The following is a 6,739-nucleotide window of genomic DNA, read 5'->3' on the forward strand; positions in this document are numbered from 1 at the left end:
ATGCTTCATGAGCAGACAGCGAGCAACGGCCTGCAAGCAGTAAACACCGTAGCCCCTATGTCATCACACGACAGAGTAGGTAAGTGGGGAGCCATTTGGAGACCTGATAGGGGATGATTCTGACTCACTGTTTTTCTCACACTGGTAAATTTGGAACCAGAAACATCTAACCTACTGCAATGAGGTTTCACTGCTATAAATTAAATAAATAAACAAAAACGTAGTACTGTCACAGAATTCTATTAGGAAGGAACATGTTTCTCATTGAATTTTATTAGACATTGCATGTGTAATGATTTTTAATCAACTCTTGTAGTTTTTGCCCTTTTTCCTATTACAAAAATGTTCATATTTGGTGCAGTCATTTGTGTGCAATTTTCATGTAGCATGTAGTTTAGGTTATGGCATGACAACAAGTGTCTCAAACACTTTTAATTGCTATCTAATGCTGAAAATAGTTGTTCATAGATATATGTGAAACCAAACAGTGCTATTACAACTGCAGCCATCTTACGTAATGCAAGGAAATCAATTCTGGAGGAAATGCTTGTAGAAATCTGGAGTGTTTCTCTTGTTATTAAATTTGTCTTTATGTTGGCTGTCACAGTGCAGGTCAGTCACTTTTAAGTAGCAGGTCAGCACAAATGTCATCACTATTTGCTAAATATGTAGGCACAAACAGATTTAAATACTCAATGGTGCTGTCACATTCCGTCATTATATTATGTAGAATCGGTGGATAGCATTCAAGGTCTATGTTAATATCAGAGTCCTTCAACGCAGATAATTTTGGAAAATGAAGTATGCTTCCTTTGTTGAACTGATTCTCCCAGCTGATGCTACCAGGAGATTGTTGTCCTAAAGTGAAGCCTTCATGTCATTCCAATGGTTAGTTATATTGGCAAGAAATGCATGATCACTATTCCATTACAACTGTTTCATTCCAGGAAAACACAAATTACTCATTTCCATAAACATATCTTTTTCATCCAAAGGACAAATAAATTGATCTAACCATGGCCCCAACTAAGGCAGTGCACCTTACTGTAACAAGGCAGACTTCTGTATTGCCTGTCAGTATCTTCAAGGAAGTTCTTAAATTGGTGGTACTGAAGTCCATTGCACATAAATTCTGGTAAATCATGCAGTCAACATTCCTGATCTCATTTGGTACTAGACTTTTTTTCATTTGGCCATTCATTTGCACTTTGAATCCTGATTTTTTTTTCTCTCAACATGGCTGGAACTCCACCTACACACACACACCAATAAATTACATGATAAAGCCATATTTTCCACATGTTCTTCAGTGCTTTTAAGAATGACACATCCAATTGTCATGTTCTTGATTGCAAATAAGTACAAGAGCTCTTTTCTGAGCTCAAGCTCACTGTTTAGTTTTCATAAAAACAGCTAGGCAGGCCATGTCCGACATGTCTACACTTTCATTGAGTGCTGAAGCATATGTGATGAACTCTTTATAAAGATTGGCAAGATGACTCTGAATGTCACCTTCCATGTCCCATATGCGATACATGACTGTCAGATTTGATAACGGCACTGTGCAAAGTCGTTCGACCTGAAATGGACATAAATGTTCAACTGCAAACTACCAAGCATTGTTTTATTACACTGTTATCTGTGAAAGGGTGCAAAGACTTTGCAGGGGGTAGTGCAGTTTTTTACCTCATCTAAATAGCAGACTCCCTCAAATTTTCTTCGTCTTCTTCCCCCTCTTCAGGGAGGTCGCTTTTGAGTTTTTAAATCTCTTGTCCACAATTAGGTCCTTTATATTTTCAATTTCTCTATTGTTTGACATGGTAATACATGTAGGGCCTTTATAAATTGAGCTTCCTAAAACTATCCAATGACTTGTGATACACTAAATATTTTGAGAACCAATCTTTTTATGTAATAAGGCATGTTTCTGCAGTAGCCACCAGAAAGATCGTGGGAGGCGCACATCGACACAACGTGTCACGGACGGTAGTTGCCGCAAGTAGAGTCCTGTCCACCAGAGGGCACGCGAGAATTCGGACGCGATCTCTGCCAGCATAACAACAACAACAACAACAACAACAACAACTCCGGCAGCACGGGCCATGCCCAGTCAGTCAACATCGGGCATGCCGAGGACACAGTCCCAGTCTACGCTAAGTGAAGTGTGACGTAAACGTGAACAGTGTTACTACACAATTGGCGACGAGTAGGGTCGTTCTTTCGCGTGTTGCATCATTGTTCCAGTTTCGCAGCTTCTCCACGGCATGGAGGATTTAATGCGGGTTTTGGTTGAGCAGCAGACGGAGCTCATGGCCACCATGAAACAAGTGCTTCTAGCATTGCTCTCTATGCCGTCTGTTCCAGCACCGTTCCCTCCTCCCTTTCCCCCGTATGACGAGACGGCGGAGGATTGGGACGCATACGAACATCGCCTTCGGCAGCATTTCCAGGTGTTTCATGTTGCCCATGCGGAGGTATGTCGTGCTCTCTTCTTGTCTTGGATATCTCTCTCGCTGTATCAAGTTTTGCAGCAGCTAGCGCCATTGCAGGAACCCTCATCCTTGTCTTTTGACGCATTGTGTTCATTGCTGTCTTCATATTATCGCCGCCGCACGCATGTTGTGGTGGCTAGGGTCGAGTTCTATCAATGCAAGAAACAGCCTCATCAGTCTTACCGGGTGTGGGCCGCTACCCTGCATGGTCTTAGTCGCAAGTGTCATTTTGTCACGGAGCAGTCGCGAGAGTCGTATGCCCACATTATGGTACGCGACGTCATTGTTCATTCGGCCCCTGATAGGGAAGTCCGGCAACGGGCCCTGCAGTTATAAGACCCTTCCCTCGAGGAAGTCCTGTCCATTGCTCAATCGTATGAAGTCTCTCATGCCGCAGGTCAACAGCTGGATGCGTGGTGTGACGTCGCCGCGGTTCAGGGCAGCGCGGCCGCGTCCACTGTGTCCGGGGTGGATGACGTGCGAGCGGTACAATCCAGCCGTTACGGCCGCTCCCGCATGGCACGTAAACAGAATTCCGGCTGCCAGCCCCTGTTGCCGTCCTGTGCGTCGTGCTATATACATCATGATCGGTCAGAGTGCCCCCAGCATTGGGCCGTTTGTCGCAAATGTAATAAAAAAGGTCACATTGCTAAAGTTTGCCGCTCAGCCGCAAAAGAATCAAAGGAAGCAGGTACAGAGGACATGGACGTTGATATTCAGGAAGTTTCATCGGGCCAGGCTCCCGACGTATCGGCACGTAAACTCTTTATCGAGGTGTCGGTTCGGTCGCGCCGGTTACAACTGCAAGTAGATACGGGCGCGGCAGTTTCGTTGTTGAATGCACAAACTTATTCCGACCTTGGATCGCCCCCATTGGCGCCAGTTTACCGGCGTCCACGCGGTTATGGTAAACAGTTCATTCCCCTTCTGGGTCAATTCACTACCGACGTGACTTACAAATCAGTCACTCGGCCTATTACTTTTATTGTTGTCAGTGATGTGAGCTCTGCTAACTTTTTGGCCTGGATGCCTTTCAAGCTTTCGGTTTTTCTATCGCTGACACCATACAGTTGGTCTCCGAAGACATTCCCTATCAATGATTGGAATCTTTGATCTCAGACTTTCCAGATATTTTTGAGGAGGGCCTGGGGCGTGTTTCAGATTTTGAAGCTCACTTAATGTTGAAGGTATCGGCTCACCCGCGTTTTCTACGCGCGAGGCAGATTCCCTTGGCTCTCCGCCCTCAGGTAAAGGAAGAGCTAGACCGGCTGACAGCCCTAGGAGTCATTCTTCCCATTTCTTCTAGTGAGTGGGCTTTGCCCCTCGTTATTGTAAGGAAGCCCTCGGGAAAATTATGTCTTTGTGGCGATTTCAAGGCCACCATTAATTCCAAATTGGTGGTGGACACCTATCCTTTGCCTCATGCTGATGAATTGTTCTCCGCCATGGCGGGAGGCCAATATTTTTCGAAAAGTGATCTTTCAGAGGCTTATCATCAGATACCACTTGATGAGGACTCCAAACGGCTGGCGGTCGTCAACACCCCGTTTGGCCTTTACTAATACCAGCGGTTGGCCTTCGGAACCTCCAGTGCCCCAGCGATATTCCAGTGTTATCTTGAGCACGTCACGTTGACAATCCCTCATTGTATTAATTATCAGGATTACATAATTGTCACAGGCCGCAGCACGAAGGAACACTTGCACAACCTTCGCACCCTCTTTCTCAAATTCAGGTCTGGGGGCTTGCGTTGCAACCTGCGTAAGTCAAACTTCTTCCAACCGTCCATTGAGTATGTGGGCTACACCATCCCTTGGCACGGCATCCAGCCACTAGGAAGTTTGATGCAAGGTATCGTCGACATTCCTCGGCCCGCTTCGCTGAAAGAGTTACAAGCTTTTTTAGGCAAGATAGCCTATTACCACCGGTTCATTCCCAGGGCTTCCACCATAGCCCGCCCCCTGTTCTGCCTTCTGCGCAAGGGTGTTCCTTTTGATTGGTTGCCTGCATGCGAGCGAGCGTTCACCTCGTTGAAGGGCCTCCTCACGTCAGCGCCTTGTTTGGCTACTTTTGATGCCCATAAGCCGTTGGTCCTGGCTACAGATGCTTCACAGTATGGGGTGGGGGCGGTCCTGGCCCATCGCAACGCAAATGGTTCCGAGCAACCACTGGCATTTGCGTCTAAAACTCTTAGTCCCGCCCAGGCCCATTACTCCCAGGTGGAAAAAGAGGCTTTGGCCATTGTCTACGCTGTTACCAAGTTTCACCCTTTCTTGTATGGCACGAAATTTCGGTTAATCACTGACCATAAGCCGTTAATACCGTTATTTGGCCCCGCCTCTCAGATTCCGGATAGGGCGGCCCACAGACTACAGCGCTTGGCCTTGTTCCTCTCAAGTACCATTATGACAATCATTTTTGCCCTACCGGACAGCATGCCAATGCCGACGCTCTTTCCCGTCTTCCGGTGGGCCTGGATCCTACGTTCGATCGAGAGGAGATTATGTGTTTTCATTTGGATGTGGCGTCCCACCAAGCGGTTGATGGCTTCCCGACCACTAGTTCTCAAGTCGCCCGGGAAACGGCAGCTGACCCGGTTCTCTGGCAAGTAGTTCGCCTCATTCAGCAGGGGTGGTCATCCCGCCCTCCAGGCCGGGCCTCGGACCCTCTTCGTAATTATTTTATTCTACGAAACGGCCTCTCGGTCTTGGAAGGAGTTGTCCTTCTGGCTACCGATGGTACAGCTCCTCGTGTGGTTGTTCCTGCAAGTTTACGAAGGGAGGTCCTCACGTTATTACATGCGGGGCACTGGGGTGTTTCCCGTACTAAAACCTTGGCTAGCAGACATGTGTACTGGCCCGGTATTGACAGAGAAATTGAGCACTTGGTGGCCGCCTGTTCCCAGTGTGCGAGCCAACAGGCATCTCCCAGGGCAGCGTTCTCTTCATGGCCGCCGGCAACCCAAGCATGGGAACGTGTTCACTTCGATTTTGCGGGCCCGTTTCTCAATGGCTTTTGGCTCATTGTCATTGATGCTTATTCCCGATTCCCATATGTGGTTCGCTGCTCCTCAACCACTTAAGAAGTTGCAATCCAGGCACTAGCAAAAATCTTTTCTGAGGAAGGTCTGCCAATCACCCTGGTCTCGGACAATGGACCGCAGTTTCTTTCGCATACCTTCCAGGATTTTTGTAGGCGCTTCGGTATTCGGCACGTTTGCTCTCCCCCCTTCCATCCACAATCGAATGGGGAAGCCGAGCGCATGGTGAGCACATTTAAGACACAGATGAAAAAGTATGTGCACGAATTTCCTGCGGAGGAAGCATTGACATTTTTCCTGACGACATACCGGACCACACCAATGGGAGAACGCAGCCCCACAGAGCTCCTCCATAGGCGTCAACCTAGGACTCTGCTGCACCTCCTCCGACCTGGTCCTCGCCAGTCTTCGCAAAACGGAGTACCTGGCTTTCCACTGGGTATGTCGGTCTGGGCCCGTGGGTTTGGTCGCAATCCACGTTGGATACCGGCGGTGGTCCTGCGCCGAAATGGCCACCGGCTCTATACCTTGAGGGCGGGGAACTGGGTGGTACGTCGTCACCAAAATCAGCTACGGCCACATTTGGGCACCCACCCTCCGACCTCTCGGACACTGGCTTCCCCATTGCCGGCACCTGGGTTGGTTTTGCAGGGGACGTTACCGCCTCTCCCCGCTGTGACTCTGCTGCACTGCGCTGGTTCTCAGCCTTGGCAGCCTGCAGTAGCTCCAGCACCAGCATCGCCATCGTTCGAGATGCCCCAGTGAGAGCCGGCCCCCTCATAGGCCCGGTTTCTCAGGAGGCTGGTTCACCTGTGGTTGTCCTTTCCCCATCGTCCCCACCACTGTGTCTTGCCCCTCCTGAGGTGGAACAGGATCCGGAGTTCGACAGCTTGTCGCCCGTTCTGTCCTGGGCTCCGGTCGTGGGACGACAGGGGCCTCTTCGAGTGGGTCACTTCCAGCCATATTCGAATGTTCCGGCTTGAGGGTTGGCAGATCCCCTCGACTCCGGCCTTCCAATGGATGTGGAGGTCATCGCTCCTGCCCGACGCTCCACCTTCTGACGCAGTGGATCACAGTGGCTTCACCCCCCGAAGGAGGAGGAGTGCAGTAGCCACCAAAAAGATCGCGGGAGGTGCACATCGACACGGCGCATCACGGACGGTAGTTGCCGCAAGTAGAGTCCCGTCCACCAGAGGGCACGCGAGAA

The sequence above is a fragment of the Schistocerca serialis genome, chromosome 3 (assembly GCF_023864345.2).
Source record: "Schistocerca serialis cubense isolate TAMUIC-IGC-003099 chromosome 3, iqSchSeri2.2, whole genome shotgun sequence".
Classification (NCBI taxonomy): domain Eukaryota; kingdom Metazoa; phylum Arthropoda; class Insecta; order Orthoptera; family Acrididae; genus Schistocerca; species Schistocerca serialis.